The sequence below is a fragment of the Triturus cristatus genome, chromosome 5_1 (genome assembly GCF_964204655.1).
Source record: "Triturus cristatus chromosome 5_1, aTriCri1.1, whole genome shotgun sequence".
NCBI classification, from domain to species: Eukaryota; Metazoa; Chordata; class Amphibia; order Caudata; family Salamandridae; genus Triturus; species Triturus cristatus.
The window spans coordinates 208,413,400-208,437,968 of record NC_140587.1 but is presented as its reverse complement, the minus strand read 5'-3'; positions in this window follow the sequence as shown (position 1 = coordinate 208,437,968).

Genomic DNA, 24,569 nt, shown 5'->3' with positions numbered 1-24,569 from the left:
AAAGGCAGTGTGACTAAAACATGGCACATGTCTGAGAAAGCTATTATGCGAGTAAATAATGTATATGGGATTTCTTGTACATCAGATAAGGAACGTGTGCCCGCACTTACACAGGTTAGCGCCAACCCAAGACAGACTGCTTGTTGGTGGAGGGAGGGTAAATATAAAATACATGGGAAATGTTGCTACATGTGCCATGCAACAGTAGTGCTGGGAACTGGATGGTGTTTTTAAAGCGCTTCCCATGGATTACATTGTTAGAGAAGCAGAGTCCATTTGAAAGTGCTCTAAGATGAAGAACGATTGAATTTTAGACACCACAACAGCATATATATCCACACGGCGCTGGTCAGCGTTGTTAAAAGAACTTTGTGCAAATGGATAAATGTAGTGCCTATAATAATTGTCCAGCATTCCTTCCATCAATTGTTTCTTTTGCATGTGTCGCCCTAAGTGGGAAGGGTATGCCCAGACATGGGTCCCGTGCTCACTACACCACTGGATTCAAGCTAGCCTGGCTGATGAAGGCTGATGCCCTGATACCGGTCACAGGATGCTTGTTTACAGTCCAGGGAGGACCTGGCTTGGCAGTTCGGGCTGGACTGTTCCCACAAGGAACAGGTTTAAGACTGATTTGCATATGGCAGAGTCCAAACTTGAGTGGTGTGGTGAGCAAAAGAAATATGGATTAAACCCAGATCCTTGTGACTGGGGGTGAATGTATGCATTGTCCAGCATTCCGTCCATCAATTGTTTCTTTTGCATGTGTCGCCCTAAGTGGGAAGGGTATGCCCAGACATGGGTCCCGTGCTCACTACACCACTGGATTCAAGCTAGCCTGGCTGATGAAGGCTGATGCCCTGATACCGGTCACAGGATGCTTGTTTACAGTCCAGGGAGGACCTGGCTTGGCAGTTCGGGCTGGACTGTTCCCACAAGGAACAGGTTTAAGACTGATTTGCATATGGCAGAGTCCAAACTTGAGTGGTGTGGTGAGCAAAAGAAATATGGATTAAACCCAGATCCTTGTGACTGGGGGTGAATGTATGCATTGTCCAGCATTCCGTCCATCAATTGTTTCTTTTGCATGTGTCGCCCTAAGTGGGAAGGGTATGCCCAGACATGGGTACCGTGCTCACTACACCACTGGATTCAAGCTAGCCTGGCTGATGAAGGCTGATGCCCTGAAACTGGTCCCAGGATGCTTGTTTCCAGTCCAGGGAGGACCTGGCTTGGCAGTTCGGGCTGGAATGTTCCCACAAGGAACAGGGTCAAGACTGATTTGCATATGGCCGGGTCCAAACTGGGGTGGTGTGGTGAGCAGAAGAATGATGGATTAAACCCAGATCCTTGTGACTGGGGGTGAATGTATGCATTGTCCAGCATTCCGTCCATTAATTGTTTCTTTTGCATGTGTCGCCCTAAGTGGGAACGGTATGCCCGGACTTGGGTCCCGTGCTCCCTACACCACTGGATTCAAGCTAGCCTGGCTGATGAAGGGTGATGCCCTGAAACCGGTCCCAGGATGCTTTTTCCGGTCCAGGGAGTACCTGGCTTGGCAGTTCGGGCTGGACTGTTCCCACAAGGAGCAGGGTCAAGACTGATTTGCATATGGCTGGGTCCAAACTGGGATGGTGTGGTGAGCAAAAGAGTGATGGATTAAACCCAGATGCTTGTGACTGGGGGTGAATGTATGCATTGTCCAGCATTCCGTCCATCAATTGTTTCTTTTGCATGTAAAAAGCATTTAGCAAATGATACAATGCCGAGGAGAAAGGCAATGCCGATGCGAAATTAAAAAATGCAGACGTGAAACGCTAAAAACCAAAGTTTACCAAAAACAGTTGTTGTTCCGAACAAGTTCTCACAAGCACTAGTACAGCGACAATTGCGATGCAATGATAATGATAAAAGCAGTGCTGAGGCAAAATAAATAATTGGCGGTCAAAAGTTAATGGCGAAAAAAAACTGTCAGAAGCACAAGTATGCCGCCAGCTGCGATACAATGACAATGCCAAAGTTTGCCAAAAACAGTTGTTTTCCCAAACAAGTTCTCACAAGCACTAGTACAGCGACAATTGCGATGCAATGATAATGATAAAAGCAGTACTGAGGCAAAATAAATAAATGCCGGTCAAAAGTTAATGGCGAAAAAAATGTCAGAAGCACAAGTATGCCGTCAGCTGTGATACAATGACAATGCAAAACGCAAGGCTGATGCAAAAGAAATAAAAACATGTATGCCACTCTGAACCGCTAGCACTCGTGCTTGTGCTGGCATCCACCTTGCAGGAGCAAGCAGCGGCGCGAGGGACATCTGTTTTAAATTAGCGCGCGCGCCGCTACTTGCTCCCGCAAGGTGGATGCCAGCACAAGCACGAGTGCTTGAAAAGAGCTGACCAATTTCTAAAGGTCATCTCATAGTGCAACGCATGCGCGCTGCCTAGGCGAGACCCAAAAATGAATTTGTCCTTGTGTAATGCAACTGGTGCTCATGTAAAGCGCTCTGATACGATACCTTTGGTCGAGTTCGTGCTATTTAAAACTGCAAAGAAAAAAAGGCAAGGTCCCAGACCAGATCACATTCCTTCTCAACTACACTGATATGTAATTTTTCCCTGGATCAGGGATGTTAGCAGTGCTTAATATGTAAAAAACATAAGTGTCAGGACCCTCATTAGGTGGCCTCTGCAGCTTGCAACACCTGTTGCTGCTGCTAATGACACTACCAATACGACTACTAGCTTTCATACTCCTACAGGTGTAACAAGTCAGACTATTCCGGCCCCCCGGAGCTTTAAGACTGGCTTGGCCGGCAAGTATTAGCCATTTTTAAAGTATACTGACTGAATAAACTAATGTTGTGCTCATCTCTAAATTGTACAATCACCACTTGATTGCCAGTATGTACAGGGGTCATCGTCAACTCTAACTTCTCCTGGCCCGGGTCGAGCTGGTCTGTGGAGAATTTGGATCAGCTCCAAAGATGAGGTTAAATTGTAAAGATGGCTAGGAGACTGATGTCACCCCCCCACCCACAAGAACACCTGCAATCAGACGTGGGCAGGAGGATTGCAGGCTGCCAGCCCTAGCATGGATCCCCTACAGCAGTGGTCTTCAAACTTTTTGATGCCAAGACCCCCCATCAAAATGTATTAGGCATAAGGACCCCCTCCCAAAAAACAATTCTAGAACCTGGTAGTCCTTATAATTGACAACCATAAATGTTCTCCAGAGAAACGGTCAATCTGTGGTTGCACCTCATTAGTACCAGTTTAACACCAAAATATAGCAATAAGCAACAAAAATGTGACCAGAGCAGCTTTCCAAAGAGCCTTCTACAGAGCGGCAACACCTGTTGCTGCTTTTTAGTAACTTTTACACCTTTTGAGTAAATACATCTTTTTTGTGTTAAAATTAGCAGATTATGCGACAGGTGATGGATTGTGTGGCAAATGCGGCAAATTTATAATTATGCTAAAATTGCTACGGCCGCACAATCACATGATTCCTGTGGCCCTTGGTATAATAGCTGTAATGCATGGGCTGCAACTTTATTGCACTGCATTAGAGGAAAACCATGCTATATTTCATGGGATGCTGACAGCTTGGCATTTACAGCTGCATGTAACTGGAGATAGCTGAACAAAATTCATCATAATTAAAACATACGTACGTTTTTTAGGTCTTTCACAGTCAAGTAGCTACATAAAAAATAACGGGCAGCTTCAATGAATAATAAACACATTTGAAAAAGTTGTTACTCAGTGGGAAATGCAATATAATAAATTAGGAAACCTCTATTAGTTAATGCATTACAGAAGTCTGTGTGAGAAGTGTGGCTCAATGATTAGAGCGGCAGACCCTGATGCAGAGGTCTAGCCGGGACCAGGGTTCAATTCCCTGCCTCGGCGGGTCTTGGGCTCAAAAATTCCACGGAGCTGATAATTCTCGCCTCGGTGCCATTCCAATCATGGAGTCCCACTCTGCAACTCTGGGCAATAGCTTGCTTAATCTCCACAACGGCCCCCACAACGCTAAGGATGCCTGGCCTCCACCTTGGGGGTGCCCAGGAGTGGATGCCTCACAGGGAAAGCCAGGATGGGTACCACAGCAGTATTCGTACAAGCACCTTGAGACCCTTGCAGGTGAGTAGTGTGCTATACAAGTATCAATTTACAATAAAGTAGAGCACCACAGAATTAAATCGTGGTTGGTGCAGTTGAGAATAGTGACTTGTGTATTTTTAGTGCTAAGAGGTCACAGCCTGCGACAGAAAGCACTGTGACTATTTAAGTTGCTATTTTATACTTGCATTACACACAGTATAAAACAGACCTCTACAAAATGTGCAAAATGTTCTACGATAAAATGGTGCATCCAAATATATACTGGCTGCTTCCAAAATATAGGGGCTTATTGATAAGCCCCTTGTGCTGCCGGTGCATCACTTTTTATGACGCTCTGGTTGCGCAGTGAGCAGCCCCATATCTACGAGGTCACGCAAGGTCCCTTTGGGTGGCTTTTCATGGCCTCCTAGATATGGTGTAAGGCAACGCAGCGCAAGTTGGTGTGTTGTCTTACATTGCTTTGGGGGGAAGGGGCATTCCATGGGTGTTGCAGTTTGTTAACCAATGGGTTGTGACACATTCCCAGATTTACAAGGATCTGTAAACCTGAGGATGGGTCAAAACTGCACCCTGCCCCAGGGGATGCGTAGCAAGGAGAAATCTCTTTATTTCTCTTCAATTGTTTCCTCTTTCTAATGCGCAGGAAGACATGCCTTCTTGCACAAAAACAATCCTGCCCTCAATGCAAACACTCTTGCACCATGGTGCAAGGGTGCCTACATTGGCGCTAGGCACCAAATTGTGCGCCGGCAGAAAGGACAGGAGTGCACTGTATGTTATAAATACAGTCAATTCCTGTACTTTTGAATTGGCATAGGGTAGTGCAGCAAAAATACTTGAAGAGCTGCCCTACACCATTTCATTGGAAATAAGACCCATAGATTTTAGTAATAACCAGACCCTATGTAATGCAATTTCTTGTACATAACTGTCCCTTCAACACAGTCTCAGGGATAGTAAGCACTATGTAAATACAATAACTATTAAAAACAAGCACTTCACAGCTCAGTAAACTCTGTGCACTACCACTCAAAAAAGCGATTTGATCAATTAAGGTGCCAATTCGGATCCTGGAAAAATTTTCCCCTTACGACTCGTATACGGTCTTTTTACCGTACGAATCGTACAAGTAGCGTACGAACTGTCAAGTACGATTCGTATGGGAAAAAGTCCATATGAATCGCATTGGGAAAATTTCCCCACACGTCCTCGGGTCGGAAAAAGTGTCTGACACATCCTCGGATGATTTACCCCTCGAATCGGAAAAATGAAGTCCGACCGCGCAAGTACGATCCGTCCCGTCCGTCCAATTTTACAACCGTATGGAAAATACACCGTACGGACCGAACTGCAATAGCAACCATGGAGACATGTGCCCGCATACGCGCTGAACCCCCCCCCCCAGACCCCGTGTATGTACGAGTCGAACCCCCACCTGTGTATGTACACCCGTGTATGTACGAGTCGAACCCTCACCCCGTGTATGTACACCCGTGTATGTACGAGTCATACCCCCACCCGTGTATGTACACCCGTGTATGTACGAGTCGAACCCCCACCTGTGTATGTACACCCATGTATGTACGAGTCGAACCCCCACCTGTGTATGTACACCTGTGTATGTACGAGTCGTACCCCCACCCGTGTATGTACGGTGCGCGCTGGGGGTACGCACCGTACATACACGGGTGGGGGTACGACTAGTACATACACGGGTGTACATACACAGGTGGGGGTTCGACTCGTACATACACGGGTGTACATACACGGGTGGGGGTTTGACTTGTACATACACGGGTGGGGGTACGACTCGTACATACACGGGTGTACATACACAGGTGGGGGTTCGACTTGTACATACACGGGTGTACATACACGGTTGGGGGTTCGACTCGTACATTCACGGGTGGGGGTACGACTCGTAAATACACGGGTGTACATACACAGGTGGGGGTTCGACTCGTACATACACGGGTGTACATACACGGGTGGGGGTTCGACTCGTACATACACGGATGGGGGTACGACTCGTACATACACGGGTGTACATACACGGGTGGGGGTTCGACTCGTACATACACGGGTGTACATACACGGGTGGGGGTTCGACTCGTACATACACGGGTGGGGGTATGGCACGTACATCCGCGGGGTCTGGGGGGGGTTCGGCGCGTACCGGGCCCCCAATTCCGCTCGCATCGCGCCGTACTTCGCTTTCCTGGCACTTTTTGGGTGCCGTAAAAATATTGCCGTCCGGACTGGTGTCGGTTCGAATCGTACTTCCTTGTTCGTGAAACGGAGCCTGACTGCGTCCCGACGTCACGTCGGCGCTTTCCCGGATCACATTTGTATGTATATTTTCGTCGGTCGGTGTTTTTTACGATTCGTACGGAAATGGTGTTTCCGTGCGAAACGTGTTTGTAATGTTTTTTTACCGGTTGTTAACTACCGGAATCAACCGCCTGGCCCGTTTTCTTTAGCAAATGAAGAGCGCGACCCCCTTCCCAGGCCTCCAGGGCCCCCCTGGGGGTCGCGCCCCACTGCCCTACAGCCTGGCTTGAAGCCAGCCATCATTTTGAAGACAGGGATACATTAAACTTGTGCCATTCACTCGGTCAACTCAGTCCAATTCTCTTTGTAGACTTGCACTCTACATACTTTAGACACACAATAGCCGGCACTCTTTGCTATTTGAAAGAGGGAAAGGACCGCATTTGCTTGGGAAATGATGGAAATTTACCCGGGGAGCCCCTCTGTATTTTTTCACCAGGTCCCACAAAAAAGGCCTGTCCCCAGATTAGTCCTTAGGTCATTAGGCTGCCCCCTCCACCAGTCTTTCACATCAAAGTCAGGAATTCTAAAAATAAAATACTTGTTGCGGATGTCAAACAAAACACCGGGTCACTTGTCAGATGAGGAGGCTGGAGAGAGTCACAAATATACACTGAGATTAATAGGCACAGTGGAAGGTAGGGGAAGGGTGAGAAGTGTTGGTGCTGACCTGGCCAGAATTTTCAGGGGTCATTTAACATTCGGTCTATGGTTGCTTCATTTATGCCCATCATGGGCTACTGGCCAAGTTACTTCACTGGTTGATAAAAAGAAGCATTGTCATGGCATACAATTGTTGCCACTTCCTCCCCTGCTCTGTACACTCTGGCATCTGACGCTAACAATGTGTCATGTGCATCCACAGTGCATAATGGTATAATCCCTGTATGCACAGCTGCTCCTCTCATACATAGTATGGTGCTTTTGGCCTCGAACAGCGCACACATAGCTCAGATTATGCAAGCATGAATAAAGGTTGCCTCAGGTCACTCACCTGTACAGATCAATCGTGGCTGTCCCTCACACGTCACATTTAATGCAGGATTAAGTCTGTATGGTGAGCAGAGCCGGCTTTAGGGCGGTGCAACCTGTGCGGCTGCACTGGGCGCTGACCTGGCATGACCTGGTGGGGGCCTGGGCACTGACCTCAGGGGTGTAGTGTTTAGCAATAACGTGCAATTTAAAATCACCTGCTGCAGAGTTCCTTGAGCTCCAGCTTTCAGGCAGCAATAAAAATGTCAAAATATCTCTTGTGATTGATGTTCCTGCTAGAGAGAGAGAACAGAGTTTTTTCTAGTGGCAGTTTTTACTCACCATAAAGTAGCACAGAGGGTTACTATGCCTGCTGCAAAGAACAGATCTGTATTTATGTGGATAGCTGAGTGGATTAGTAAAGTCAGCCTTTACTAGCACTTTGAAACAAATGAAACATATGTGAGAGAGGGGCTCTGGAACATTGAGGGGCACTTTTGCAGAGAAGTATTGAGGCAATCCAAAGAGTAGGTCATGGGGGGTGGGCCCTAAAAAAGATTGTCGCACCAGGTGCCACCAGGTGTAATTTTGTATACCATCCTAATTTTATAACTGTGTGTCTGATGTTTGCGTTGTGGAAATGTTTACACTCAATACTTTAGGCCTGAGTTGGTTATGGTGACGAGTTATATGCCTGATTGACCTACCGGGAAACATGTCCGATGCTATAGGTCTTGGCTGCTCATTATGAAATGTTGTGACAAAGGAAGTTGGTCTGGCTTAGTTATTATGAAAAGCATTTGTTTTAGCTAGTAAGCCTTTCATGCATGGTTGTTATCACATTGTGACAGGCATTTTGCTACATGTAATCTCACAGATTACCGCAGTAGTCAAGGGTCTTGGCATTGGTCACCCACTCTGTCGAAACCTGGGAGTTTTTGCTGTGATGATTCCTATCAGGCCCTGTTGGGAGGGGTTGTATACTGTTTTTCCAGCTGTATTTTTCTGCATATTTATAATTATTTAACTGTACGCATGATGGTTACCAGTTTATTGTCACTTGAATAGGCCAGTGTTGGGTAAGGTGTAAAGCCAATGCTAAAGGGTAAAAGCTTTATAGGCTCACAGGGAAAGGTCATGCCAGATTTCATAGGTTTAATCTGTTTATTGTGACAAAGATTAAACTGAAAAGCATGTGTTAAAAGCAATAGGAGTTTAATATTGGAGTGTTTTTACACTGTGCTAAAGCTTATAGGCAGGACCTTTGTCACAGACTACCTTGGTAGGCAGGGGCTTTGTGTTGGTGATCCACCCAAGGAAATCGTAGAAGATATATCTTACAATCATCCTTGTTAGTCTGTTTTAGGAGAGATAATATATTGCTTTCCCATCTGTAATTTTGTATAGATTTGTACTTTTATGACTGAATGCCTGAATATTGCTGTGTTGAAAACTTATGCACAGTACAGTAGTCTTTAGTTAGTTATGGTGATACACCTATTATAAAGGCTATAGGCCTAATTATATATTAAGAAATCAATCAATTAGGGGTCTGTAAATTGCTGTACTCACCCGTGAGGGTCTCAAGGTGCTGGGGGGATGGGAGGGGGTTGCTGATCCATCTGGGCACTGGGGTTCAGTCGAAGAGCCATGTCTTGAGATCCTTCCTGAATTGGGTCAGTGATGGGAATTGCCTGAGGTGGAGAGGTAGGTGTTCCAGGTCTTGGTGGCGAGGTAGGAGAAGGATCTTCCAAAATGAAGCATTTTGATAAAGGCAGTAGGCCTATCATATTGAGTGTGAAAAGCATATGTTAATGTCAATAAGCTTTAAAGGGTGGATTGTTATTACTCTGAATCAAAGCCTACAGGTAGGTTTTTTGTTACATGTATTATCACTGTTTACTTTATTGGCAAGGGTTTTGGTTACCCCTTCTGACAAACATGGGTATAGAAGGTTTGCATGATGGGTATCCTTGTTAAGCACTGTTAGCAGAGATAGCATTTTGTTTTTTGCCATCTGTAATTTTGTATACATTTACAAATTTATGACTGTATGCTTAATGGTTGCCTTGTAGTAAATCTTATGCTCTACAGAGTAGGCATAAATTGATTAAGGTGACAAGCCAATGATAACAGCTGCTAATTTGCATGGAAATGCTATGTTGTTGGTCTGGGTCTGCTTATTATTCAAATGTATTACAAAGGCAGTAGGCCTGGTTTATTTATCATGAAAAAGCTTATGTTAAAACCAATAGGCTGCTTACAGTGGACAGTTATCACATTATGCTACAGCCAGTAGAAAGGTCTTTGGTTACATTTAATCTCACAGATTACCAGAATAGGCAAGGGTTTTGGTATTGGTCACCCATTTTGACAAACCCCGGGCATAGAATTCCACTGTGATGGCTCTTGTTAGGCCCTATTGATTGGGTTTGTATATTGTTTTGCCAACTGTTATTTTGTACGCATTTGTAATTCTATAAGTGCGTTCCTGATGGATGCCAGTTTATGCCTGTGTTGTATGTAGCATCAAGGTAGAGGCTAGAGGCCTTCTCAGTCAACTGGAAGAAGTTATGTCAAATTGCTTAGGTTACTTATGACAAAGCAAGTACGTCTTACTTACCAATTGTGAAGAGTATGCATTGAAGGCAATATGCTTTTAAGGTTGGATTGTTATTACACTGAGCTAACTATAGTACTAGACAAGAGTTTTGGTGCTGGTGACCCACCCAAACCAACCATGGAGATAGATGATTTGCACTATGGTGTTCCTTATCAGGCTCTATTGGAAGGGATTTTAGATTGTTTTGGCAATTCCATTTTACACACAGATGCAATTATTATGGTATACCTGGTGGTTGCATTATTGGAAGGATTATGATCAAAACTGTAAGTCTGAGTTAGATACGGCGACACGCCAATGATAAAGGTTATAGGCCTAATTATTCCTAATAAAAAGTTATGATGAAGGCCTTAAGCCTGACATATTGATTGTGAAAATCATATATGTTAAAGTCAATAGGCTTTTAAGGGTAGATTGTTGTTACTCCTTATAAAAGCATACAGGTAGGTTTTATTTTGTACACAGAATCTCGCAGATTAGCATAGCAGGCAACGTTTTTGGTGCTGGTTACCCCTTCTGGGAAACTGTAGGGGTAGAAGATTTCTTGGGCCCACTTAGGAGAGTATTTTGCTTTGTCGCCTGTAATTTTGTATACTATCTAATTTTAAGACTGTATGACTGATGGCTGCCTTGTTGCAAAGCTTAGTTTCAGTACAGGAGACCTCAGTTGGTTATGTTGACAAATCAATAATAACAGCTAGAGACGTGATTGGTACACAATACTGATGCCATAGGTCTGATATGATTATTATGAAAAGTTATGATAAATGCAGTAGACCTGACATATTGATTGTGAAATGCAAATGTTAAAGGTAATAGCCATGTAAGGGTGGATTGTGATTTCTCTGTATAAAAAACTCCAGATTGGTATTTTGTTACATATAATGTCAGAGTTTTCTTTTGTAGTCAAGGATTTGTTGTTGGTTACTGCCACTGACAAATCCTAGAGGTTGAAAATGTGCACTGTAATAATGCTTACATACATACATACATACATAAATATATATATCCATATAGAAAGTTAGAGCTTGTTTGGGCCACCTCAGTTCTGCATCGGATTGTCTGAGTGCCATTTACACTCTGCTTTCATCTATGACAGCATACTTCATGTGGTAACGGCTCAGTCCACATCAGTCATTGACTCTCTGGCTCTGTGAATGACGGCTTTTTCTGATGACATGTATATCCACCTGAAAATGAGTACTTTTCAGTGTCAGGGTTGGCCAGTCTTTTAGTTTTCAGTTTTTCCTTTTGCAGATCCCCTTTCATTTGTTTGCCTTTTCTCTTTTTGTTTAATGTTTAAGAGGATACTACAGCTCTCCAGGCAGTGCTAAAGCGTTGTTTACTTGTATATTATTTAATCTGCAGTCTGCTGCATTCTACCAAACCAGGAAACCATTATAGAATGCCTGGAATGCTGTTGAATTAGTGTATCATTGTTTTACAGTTCCAAGATGGCCAACATATGGGTTCTAAAAGTGGTGCCAATACTGGAGCATTAAAACAATAAGGGGCTATTTAAATTACCTATATGTTTAGTTTCATTATTGCAAGCATATGCCCGCCATGTTTAGATGGAAGCATGTTTTCTTTTTTCAACTTCTATTCTTTTAATTTGTCTTGCATATGTTGAGTTTGTGTGTTTTATTGCGGTTGTGTCGAAGGGTGAATAAAGGAATGAGTCACTGGATGGATAAATGGATTAATGAATTCAAAGCTGAGTGATAGAATGCGTGTATGATGACTTATTGAGTGCCTTAACCCATCAGTAACACAGAACGCACTTTTACCAATAAGCCAAACCTATTGGCAGTACCAATGTTTATCCTTGAATTTTATCACTTCCCAAAGTTAGACATTCCTACCTGTGATTGTTAGAGCTCGAGATTGGAAGAGTGAAGAGGGTACCTTTGGGCCAACATAGGGCAGTTTTGAGGACAAAATCATTTGCTTTGCAAGCATGGGTGAAAGCTGCTGTGCCTAATGGAACAGGTTCAAGAGTTAAGCTGTCAATGATAGGAAAATGGGGTAGGGAGAGATTGGGCAGGATAAAAAGCAGGATAAAAAGCACTGCGCCATGCCACCTCGGCAGGTCTCCTCTAGAAAAAAAGTTACATAGAGAGTCCCGGTATTTGAGATGTGGAAATGGGTGCACTACATACTATGTGCTAACAGGGCACATGTATCATGGACCATTCTTGTTTCCTATGGAGCTGGAAGTGGGAGCTTTCACAAACATGCACATGTAAGCATGGGCATCCAGATCAGGAACCACTATGGGACCTAGAGGTGGCAGATTTATGAGATGGCTGATGCTCATGCCAGACACACATGCCCTGTTGGCTTCTTACAAGTAGGATGTGATGCATTGGGCAAGATGACAGGAGTCTTTCCTTCCACTAGCTTTGCATGTTGCAGCAGGTCTGTGTACTTATGCTATAACCGGATGTGGGTGGCAGTGATAGCAGTGCAACTGGGTGGTGCTAGGCACCAGACAGCACATCACATGGCACACAAGAGCTGAATCCCATAAATTATACAGCAATTATCCTTCTATATGTTGGGACCGCGCTGTTGTCTTTGGTATCACTACCTGCCCAGCATAGAAAGCAGGGCCTCGAGCACAGAGGAGGGTACCACCCTTTCCACCCCGGGAATTTGGACAGAAGGAGCACAAGCAGAGTGATTGCATCATCATGTCTCTCTTTGAAAGCAAAGTTTGCTGTCATGATTAAAATAATTCTCACATTTAGCGCACCATCTGAGGCAGAAATACAGGCCGCCCTTGCTAACTTGAGGGTGGCAGGCAGGACTGAGGGTTGTCTTGCCCCAGATAGGAGGGGACAGTCAAGGAGAGGTACGAGAGTGTGTAGGAAGCTGGCTCTGTATATACTATACAAAGTAAGGTATAGTGTGCACAGAGTCCAGTGGTCCCCATTGGCTTTACAGAGGCTAAAGTAGATAATACTAATGCTCTCTTTTGTGGTAGTGTGGGCGAGCAGTTAGGCTTATCAGAGGGCAGTGCTAAGCATTTGTTGTACACACACAGGCAAGAAATGATTACACACACTCAATGACTAAACCAATGGTTTGTAAAAATATTACTTTTATTATATTTATTTTATAGAACCAAAGATACTTTGTTGCAGAAAAATGGACACAGTGTAATGTTATCTTATATGAGAAACACAATCCTCAATATGCAGGTAAGTAAACGGTATTGAGTTTTTGGATGAAGAATCAGTCCCAGGTAAAGTGGCCTCACTGCACCACCAGCGGCAATAGGGCGGCCGGGTGCAGAGGTCAATCTCAGGATCTGGTGGCAATGTTATCCAATGGAGAAACGGAGCAATAGAAGTGGCACTCCTTGCAGGTGAGTTGCACGGTTTTGGAACCCAGTCTCCAGGGGTTAAGGTGAGCACAGAGGTGGGCCACATGGCAGCACCAAACTTACACCTCCAGCAGCACAGGGGAGGCCGGGTGCAGAGTGCCAACACATCATCGGTGCCCAATGCAAACCAATAGGGAATCTCAAACTTGGAAAAGGGCTGCATGCTCAGGCCAGGAGGCTGGACGAAAGAAACCTACAGCTGCCCAGGTATGTTGGGATGTGCTCGAGTGTCGGGACCCAAGGCCCAGGGCCTCTGGATGCAGGGGTGTCCTTTGGCATCTGAAATTAGCTTACCAGTGCGGTTGCGGTTTGTCATACAAAAGCTGCAGGCGTCGACGTGCAGTCCGTCAGGGGTCAACCCATGAGGAACTCTTGCTCAGGATCTCTGGGGATCCTTTTCTGGACCGGTGGGCCTCTAGGACTCAGACCATGGGTGTCGGGTGCAGAGGTGGTCGACTTTGCGGTTCCACAGGCAGAGCACTTAGTCTTTAAAGTTGTTTTTTTTATTGACAGGTCCGCTGCCCATGGAAGATCAGTAGTCTTTTAAGAAGGCAGGCAGTCCTCCAAGGGTTCTGGAGGTCGCTAAGCTGAGGGACAAGTCACTCATCTCTAGCAGGGTCTTTGAGTTCTGCAGGCAGGCCGGTAGGGCTGTAGGGAAGTCAGTTGGTGTCTTCAGTCTTCGCTGCTGCACGGCTCTTCTTTGTCCTCTTCATCCTAGTTTGTTGGTAATCTGAGGATTAAGGTTCAGGGGGGCCTCTAAATACTCAATTTAGGGGCGTTACAAGGGTTAGAAGTTAGTAGCCAGTGAGCTTTAGGGTGACTACATCCTTTGTATGTCTATTCCCTCTGGGAAGGGGGCATACCCCTAACCCTAATGGGTAGAATCCTCCAAAACAATATGGAGGATTTTCAAAAGAGGGGGTGACCTCAGCTCATGGCCCATTGGGGTGTTCCTGGCTGAGAGGGGACACACTTCTTTTGTTTACTAATTTTCCCGCGGACCTTGCTGCCAAAAGTGGGGCTTGGTGTGTGTGTGTGGGGGGCATCTCCACTAGCTGGAGAATCCCTGGTCAGCATAACAAAGGGCAGGGAGCCTTTGAGTCTCACCGCCATTCTATGCTGTTCCTGCTTGGGGGTAGGTAGGAAGCACCTCCACCCACAGCATGCTTTGTTTCTGACCCACGAAAGCAAAAGGCTCCCACCTCAGGGGATCATACACATGTCTGGAGCTGGCTGGCTGGTTCAGGCCAGTAAGGCACACACTAATGGTTTGGTAGGTTTGCAGGGGGCACCTCTGCGGTGCCCTCTTAGTGTATTTATTAATGAATCCAACACTGGCATTAGAGTGGTCTCATTATTCTGAGATGTTTGATACCAAACATCTTGGATTTCGGTGAAGCCATCATGGAGCTGTGGAACTCATAGTGACAAGCTCCCAGCCCATGTACTTAGGAGGGCTTCACTGTGCACTTAAAATGTCTAAGAATGGACTTAGAATCTATAGGGGCATATCTGCTCATTTAGTTATGCCCTCACATGAGGTAAAATGCACCCTACCTTAGGGCTTTAAGGCCTGCGGTTGGGGTGACTTACCTGTGCCTCTTGCCATGCTGGTAGGCCTGGCACACAGAGATGTGTGCCAGGTCGACTCTTCACTTTAATCTGCATCAAACCACGCAGGCTGCAGTGGCAGTGTGCATGTGTATGGTGAGGGGTCTCTTAGGGTGGCACAATGCAGGCTGCAGTCCTTAGAGACCCTCTCTGGTCACAATACCCTTGGTACCACTGGTACGTTTTACAAGGGACTTATATGTGGGCCAGAAGTGTGCCAATTGAGGAAACAAAGGTGCAGTTTTGGGAAAGAACACAGGCACTGGGAACCTGATTAGCAGGAACCAATTGCACATTCAGTCAAAGTTGCATCAGACTGAGGCAAAAAGTATGGTGTAACCATGCCAAAAGGAGTTAGTGGCACAGCTGGAGTGTGGGTGAAGTGTACCAACACTGTTATTGTGATCTTTGTCCCTCACTCATTTTACAAAAGTGACAGGGCAATATGTGGCCTGCCACCAGAGTGCAGGGGCCATTGGGCAGTCAGACACTGGTGAGGAGAATATGGGAAGGCCACAGATGCAACATACCTCAAGGGGATGGCCCAAGAAGGTCTGACCGCCACCAACATGGTAGCAGAAGGCACCACTTCCTTGACGGAGAGGGGCTAGCAGATGAACATGGTCTATCAAGGGAGAAGAGAATGGAGGTTAACAATAGAGGCAGAGCCAGAGGCAGAATTTAGGGTCAGAGTCCCCTCACACTGTAGACGACCGCACAAGGCGGGATGACACCATACCCAAAGGTTACAGTGAGGCTGGCCCAGGGACATTAACTGCAAGAACAGAGCTGATGAGGTGTGGAGTGGTTCCCGCAGACAAAAGGAATGATCAGGCAGCTGGACCAAGGGTCATCCTGTGCGCGGCCATGGACAGTGAAAGCCTCAAAAGTATGAGAAAATCAAAGACTCTAGTCCATATGGGTAGACTTTAAAGTGTGAGTACTCTCATGCGTAGAGCAAAAGTAGCCGGAAGGGGCTGGTGGCCGGGAGCGAGTAAGAGCAGAGGAAGACCAAGCGTCCTTTGCGTCTCGACGAACACCTACAGTGAAGACATGAAGATTGTTTCAGGTTTAGAAGGGGTGATGAGATTTCTAGGAGGGAAAGTGGGGACCATCGTGAGAGAAAGTCATCAGTGGTGGAGCTTTTACCCTCAACAGGCAACAGGGATGGGTCTCAGCAGGGCAATGAAACAGTAAAGGGCTGGTGGAGGGGCATATCAAGACATGGGAGGAATGGGGGAAGAAGATGAAGGAAGGACGACAGAGGACTGTTAGGTAGGAGTGAGAGCAAACTTCTGCATTAGAGAGGGAATACTAGGATTGGAGAGGATGAGTGATGATAGGAGAGCGAGAGGAGAAGGAGAGCTGTAGAGTAGGGTGCAGGCCCAGAGTCAGGAGAGAATGGTAGTCCACAGCTTCAGGTCAGGGTGGCGATTAATGAGAGGTGACGGCTGCACCGGGGTGGTGCTGAGGGATCACAGTGGAGCAGAGTGCTGCCAGGATAGAGAGAGGAGGGGAAACCAGAGTGAATATGAGTGGGAAAGGGGACACGGGCAGGAGCATTGAAGAGAAAAAAGAGGATTGATGAAAAGGTGGGCGCAACTAGGAGTTTGATAGTTGGCCCAACTTTTGGAGGGCATTGCTTGAGTCCAAGGGAGATGAAAGAGAGGTGGGGAGAGTGAGGCAGGGGCACGTCAGAGGGACCAACACAGGGATGGATACAGTGGGAGTGGTGACATGGACAGATAGTTACAAGATGCGGTGTGTGAACAAGGGGAGGGTAAGTGGTCACAGGTAAAAAAGGCAGGACATAAAGGCGAGGATATAGACAAAGAGGTCAAAGCAAAAGAGTAAAAAGGGAAGAAACTTTCATACCTGGGAGATGCATTAAGGAGTCATTTGCAGTTCAGCAAAAAAAGAGAAGCTATGGGAGAATAGGTACATAGACATCATTAAGCTGTTAAATAGAGAAATTAGGTGCAAGGAGGGGTTTTAGGTAAAAGAGCGGGAGTGGCAAAATGCCTGCAAATTCCAACGAACATTGACACATGGATGGCAGCATTCACCATGTGTGCTGGGATCAGCTGCGAAACGAAGCCAGAAGAAAGAGTGGGATTATGAAAATATATGGATGTGATTTGGACAGCCAGTATCAATGTTGATAGCCTGGCTGAGATATGAGGAGCAATTCACATCATGTCGAAGCGTGAATTCTTCTACGCCATAGAAAATGAGTTATGGTTACAGCGATGACACCCAACAGGCTGTTGCCAACACTGTGCATGGCGAGTGGGTTGCTGTATTTTTTAGTGCATCTCTCCCCTGGTAGAGTGGGACAAGCAGGAAGAGCAGGAGTTTTTGGCACCTGCTGGAATTTTAACAAGGGAGCTCATTACAGGTAACCATGCAAGTTCTCACGTGAATGTTGAAAAACGTAATGGCAGACACCCTCTCTTGCACTACGGCGGTAGACAAGGAGGTACGAAAGGGACCATGGCAGGGGAGTGCTTGGAAAAAGAGATTGCACCAATTTAAGTGGAGGCTACAACAATGGTCATGGTTGCACCCAGACCGCAAAGGTGCGGAATACTTGGAACAGGGCTTTGTTGAAATTTTCAGAATGCCCTCCCTGAGGAATGAGAGGTGGGCGGACAACCTGAAATCATGTTGGGTAAAAGAATAGGTTATACAAGACAAGCTGACTAAAGGAGCGAGATAGGATGGTGGGTCCATTTACTGGCCCTCTGATAGAGGGCTTGATCATTTCACCAATAGGGATGGTATCTAAAAGATGCAAGGAGGCTACACAATGGCACATCACTTGTCATGGCCAGAAGGGCTATTGCTTAATGACTGTATTGATCACAGTGAGTACTCATTAGCATACACAAGTACAGATGAGGATATGAGGATGGTGAGAAAGTGTGGGCTGTTTGAAAATGGCTAAAGCTGAGATAAAATAGACATAACGTTACTGGGAATTCAAATCAAGAGCCGAATTTACGTGGACAGCGTGATGCCTATGGGTTGTGCAGAAGCAGGCACGGCCTTTGAGAGGTAGCAAAGTTGGAGCATGTGCTTCACTACCTCAATGACTATTAATGGTGGGGTCTAAGGAGAGCTCCACCACTGGCTGTCTGCTGCCCCTCCTGTGTGTCACAATTCTCGCAGGTGCCGTTCTGCGTGGCTTGTCGTATCACCAGTCCATTGTCCTCTTACAGAGACATTCCCGGGGTTCAGCACCTTTCCCTACAATTCATCTTCATGATGGCTTCTGGCACGAACGCAGCTGTTGTTTCAATTTTAGTGCGGTCGTACACGTGTTCACCAGGGGCCAGTAGTGAGTTCCGATGACGTGTTGATGCCCACCACAACACAAACACCAGCCACAGCCTCTTGTCTGCGGAGAAACAGTATGAAGTGGAGGTCCTATGCTGGTCTCAGTCCTATAGTTTTAATATATTCCAGTGTGTAAGTGTGCTGTACTCATCAGGGCTTTAAGTGGGCCGGGTCCTGCCGGTGAGCAGCACCAGCAGTTCTAAAAAGGAGGTGCTGAGACTCGTCCCTATCGGGCTCTCCATTTTTGCCCTCAACCTTGAGATGAAAAAAAAATCTTAACTCTGCATCAGTACCACTCTTCACTGCCTTTGATGTAACTTCAAAGAGACTCGTCATAGTTCTTTCACAGTCTCATCATTTCAGAACTGAAACATTTTCAATATTCTATACAACGAAATCATAGTTGTTGCTTATTTATCTTATGGAACTAACCACTGACAAAGCTAATAGTCCTGTCTTGCTGTAGGTATAATGTTACTTGTTGTATCATATATATGGATGCATTTTAAGCCACTCCCTCGATTACATCAGCCACGCCCCTTTGAGAGACCGCAATATCCCCCTCCCCCCAGTTTTTTTATCCCGCTTAAAGCCATGACACACACGACAGGATGGACCAAAACATATTTGGGGCTGAGACGTTTCTAAACGCATGAATCTATTTACATGGCGGTGCAGTTATGCACAATAAATGGGTGTTCAAGAAATAAACATTTAAGGAAAACAAATATTGTGACGATCTCCCAATCCACTCAACCCCCCCCCCCCCCCCCCAAATCGATTTGCTCCCCCCTTCCGCACCTGATTCTCCACCCAGGTCAGAGCAGGGCGGAGAAAACCCTTTAATAATAAGTCTATTTTCTGCCTGGCGAACTCAGTAATGACATCTGGTTTACAAAAAGCAAATGGAAACACAAAAGTCGTTTATCTTATTTATACGAGGGCAGCTTTTCCCCGGCATTCGTCTTCATGAGCCTCAGAAGCGAGAATGATCATTTCTGACAGTGACAAGGAAATCAGTTATAAGACTCTAAACTCTGTTTATTGTCAAAGGGTTTGCTGCAATTTCCAGTGACAATGACGTACGATTAAGCGTTCTGTATGAATGCGTTACCACACAACGTAACCCTGTCTCTGGCCTTCCCTTGAAAAGGTACACTGCAGCAAACAGGAGCATTCCGTCTCTCAGCCACAGGACGACCTTCCGCCATTTTCGAACGTCAGCCATCATTGAAGGAGTCTATTGTGTTTAACACGTTGCCTGTGAGTAAGTGCTGCTCGTCAACCCAAGAAATGGACAGCACAGAAACAATTCCAGTGTTCACAAAGGGACGAGGAAGAAAACAATAGCCATCACCAGATAAGCTGTGATGATAGTACAGAACAGATGGGTGGCATTGAAAAACAAGCACTGGCAAAGCTAAAGTCTTGCCTATGCGAGAGCCAATGCCTTTGTCATTGTCTTTTAGCCATGTTGTATAGCAGCACGGCTTCTGTGCAGCATGACTGAAAGGAAAAAAGCAGTGTAGCGTGGTCACATCATGTTGCTTTTGTCATTAGCACTTTTTTATACTGCTATAAATATAACAGCATAGGAGTATTTTTTCATAACTTCCAGTCATGTTGTACAGCAGCCGAGCTGCTGTACAAAATTGCTAAAAGACATTGCCAAAGCCAATAGTTCTTTCATAGGCTAGCCATTTGGCTTGGCTAATGCTTGTTTTATTACACCACCTCCACCGTAAGGGTGAACACCCTAAATATCGATTCCAAAATATCGACTGCCCAGAATATCGAAGTTAAAATATAGAGTGGACAGAATCTCGAATTATCAAAAGATAGATAGGTCAGAATATCGAAATTGGGGTACGAAATATCGATTTCCATAATATAGAATTTAAAAATATAGAATTCCGTAATATCGAATTTTAAAATATAGATTACCATAATATCGAATTTAAAAATATAGATTACCATAATATCGAATATTTTTTAGTGTTATGTTTTGTAGTATATGTGTTAAAATTATGTATTATTTTTGTAATGTATGTTTACTTTATTTAAACTATTGAATGTTATGTAATTTAATTTTTGCGTAATTTAATTCCGTAGCGGGTTGTGGGTTTATAGGGAATAGGGTGGGAAGTAATTTAATTATGGTTAATTAAATATTACATTTATTTATATGTTTTGATAATTAATTGATTGATAATTAATTATTAATTGGTAATTATTTTTTATTAATTGGTAATTCATTTATATTAATTGATTAATTGATACTTATGTTAATGGTATTTTTTATTATTAGGAGCGGGTTGTGGGTTTGTAGGGGAATTGGGTGGGAATTAATTTAATTGTAATAAAGTAAATAATTATTTTTTTATTTATGTGTATTGATAAATAATTATTAATTGGTAATTAATTTGTAATAATGGGTAAATGATTTGTATGAATTGCTAATAATTTTTATTAATTGCAAAAGTATTTTTATTAATTGATTAATTGATAATAATGTTAATTGTATTTTTTATTATTGGGAGTGGGTTGTGGGTTTATAGGGGAATTGGGTGGGAAGTAAATTAATTGTAATAAAGTAAATAATATTTTTATTATTTATGTGTATTGATAATTGATAATTAATTATTAGTTGGTAATTAATGTGTATTAATTGGTAATTAATTTTTATTAATTGCTAATTAATTATTTTTAATGGTGATTAATTGTTATTCATTGGTAATTATTTTTAATTAACTTTTTATTGGTATTGATAATTAATGTAATCTTATTTGAAAAATAAATCATTACTTTCCCTACTTTTGCACTCTCAGGAGTGGAAATAGTATATTTTACCCCTACGTTATCCAATGTTTTCCCTACTGTTGCACTCACTGGAGTGGGAATAGTAATTTTTACCCCTACGCTATCCAACGCTTTCCCTACTGTTGCACTCACTGGAGTGGGAATAGTAATTTTTACCCTCCTGCTATCCAACGCTTTCCCTACTGTTACACTCTTTGGAGTGGGAATAGTAATTTTTACCCCTACACTATCCAGCGTTTTCCCTACTGTTGCATTCACTGGAGTGGGAATAGTAATTTGTACCCCTACGCTATCCAACGCTTTCCCTACTGTTGCACTCACTGGAGTGGGAATAGTAATTTTTCCCTTCTTGCTATCCAACGCTTTCCCTACTGTTGCACTCTCTGGAGTGGGAATATTAAATTTTATTCTCCTGCTATCCAACGCTTTCCCTACTGTTGCACTCTTTGGAGTGGGAATGGTAATTTTTACCCCTACGCTATCCAACGTTTTCCCTACTGTTGCACTCACTGGAGTGGGAATAGTAATTTTTACCCGTACGCTATCCAACGCTTTCCCTACTGTTGCACTCACTGGAGTGGGAATAGTAATTTTTACCCTCCTGCTATCCAACGCTTTCCCTACTGTTACACTCTTTGGAGTGGGAATAGTAATTTTTACCCCTACACTATCCAGCGTTTTCCCTACTGTTGCATTCACTGGAGGGGGAATAGTAATTTGTACCCCTCGCTATCCAACACTTTCCCTACTGTTGCACTCACTGGAGTGGGAATAGTAAGTTTTCCCTTCTTGCTATCCAACGCTTTCCCTACTGTTGCACTCTCTGGAGTGGGAATAGTAATTTTTACCCCTACGCTATCCAACGTTTTCCCTACTGTTGCACTCACTGGAGTGGAAATAGTAATTTTTACCCCTACGCTATCCAACACTTTCCCTACTGTTGCACTCACTGGAGTGGGAATAGTAATTTTTACGCTCTCACTATCCAACAAAATCTCTACTTTTTTTACATTACTTTTATTATGTTTACATTTTAAGCTTTTTTATATTATGTATGTTTTATTTAATTGTTTTAATATTTAATTACTTTTATATTATTTTTAATACATTTAAAAAATTCGATATTTTAGCTAACTGTATTTTAACATTCTATATTTTGGAATCGATATTTTAGTACTTACCTGATACGGAGTCGATATTCTGTCTTTCTATATTTTGGCGTCGATATTTTGTGTCGTCGATATTTTGTCTCTCGATATTAAGTCACTGAACCCACCGTAAGCGAACTACATTTACTCCTAGTAATTCTACTCTCAGAATCGTTGGATTCTTGGGGGTATATTAATTAAGTTTTAAGACCCTGGGGCAGATTTACAAGCCCCTTGCACCACCTTTGCGACACTTTTCCCATGTTAAAAATTACGCAAAAGTGGCGCAAGGGGCTTGTAAATCTGCCCCCCTGTTTGTGTCACAAAAGCGTCCCAAAACGATGCATTTTGGGCCATATTATGAGCCCCTTGCACCATCGCAGCATCAATTCTTTTGAAGCTCCGGTGGCGGAGGGTGCCGGCCTATATTTACAAGGCCAAGCAAAGCCACCCTGCATGGTTTTTCATGGCCTTGTAATTATGGACACATTTTATGCATTACTCTGTGTGAAAGGGGCGTTCCATGGGCTATGCTGTGGGTGTTTCCAAGCAACTCCCATGGAATCTGATGCATTCCCAGATGTACAAGGTTTCTTAAACCTGGAAATGCGTCAGATTCTAATGCCTCCCCAGGTGAGGCATTAAAGTGGCGCAATGAAGAGAAATATTTTATTTCTCCTAATTTTTCCCCTTTCTATGTGTGCTGCATTCTGCAGCACATACAGAAGAAGGAAAACGTCATCAATAATTGTTTATGTGTAGGAATGTGTTCCTTCATCCCTGCAATGCACCATCGTGCAAAGGGTGCCTGCGTTGGCGCCGGACTGCCGATTGTGCACCAGCGCAGCGGAAAGTACAGGGATGCATTGTATTGCTGTAAATACAATGCATCCCTGCACTTTCCTAATAACCCGGCGCAGCAAGCTGGCTTGCAGTGGTATGCTGCGTTATTTTCTGGTAAATATGCTCAATTACTTCCAGCGCTGAACTTGTTTAGCGCTGGAAATTCTTTCAGAAGTAGCACACAGCAGCCCATTGCGCTGCTTTGCATTATTTAGCGCCAAGGAGGCATACCATGCGTGATACATGGTCGTTCCCAGGCATCCACCCAAGTTTTGTGACGCTAAGCGATATTTACTCAAAAATGTAGACAAGGTTGAGCATCAGAAAATAGCGCCCATTTCAGATAGCCACTATGAAGGAGAAATGCTTTTATTTCCCCTTTCTTTTCCGACTTTGCATGTGTGCTGCACTGTACAGCACACTTACAAAGTAGGAAAAGGTTTAATGTTAGTTTAAGCATTGTATTTTGTACTGGAAGGGCCTTCCAGTACAAAATCTATGCTAGACTCACGAAGACACCCTTGCACTATGGTACAAAGATGTCTCCATAGCGCATGGCCGCACACTTCTGCATCAGCATTAGGAAGAGAGGAGGAGATTGCCAAATTTCTGTAAATATTAGCGCTATCCGGCTCTTTCCTTCATAGGGAGTGCAGCATTTGTGGCTGCTGCACTGCGCTGCATGAAGAACTAGTAAATCAGGCCCTTGATTTAGACGGAAGACATTCTGCCCCTTAATTTCTGACAGTTCTCTGGTATGAGAAACATAAAAAACATGACAGCTGTATTAACCAAAAGCGACGGCGACGCAACTCTTAAGTTAGATTTTTCAAGCCATGTAATGCAACCGTGCTTGGCTTGATAAATCTAGAGTAATGCAACACAGCGCAAATAGCTGCATTGCGTTACTCTGTCCTAGGGAGGCTTTCCACGGGAGGATCGTGGGTGTTCCGATGCATTCCCCCATGGATATTGGTTCATTTCCAGATTTATCATTACTGAGAGACTTAGGAATGCGTCAAAATGCTGCACCTCCCCAGGTCAGGCGTAATGAGGTGAAATATCTTAATTTCTCCTTGTTACTTCCTCTTTCAGAATGCAGCACACATAGAAATAGGAAAATGCCTCTCACGATTGTTTTTGTGCAGGATGGTGTCCTTTCTTGCACAACAGCAATCCTGCTTTCAGCACAGGCACCTTTGCACTATTGTGCAAGGGTGCCTGCCTTTGTGCTAAGCAGCAGATTGTGCGCCAGCTCACGGAAAAGACAGGACTTCGCCGTATGGTGTTAGATACAGAGCTTTCCTGCAATTTACCTATCATGCAGTGCAGCAAGGTGACTTGCTGCGCTGCATGATATT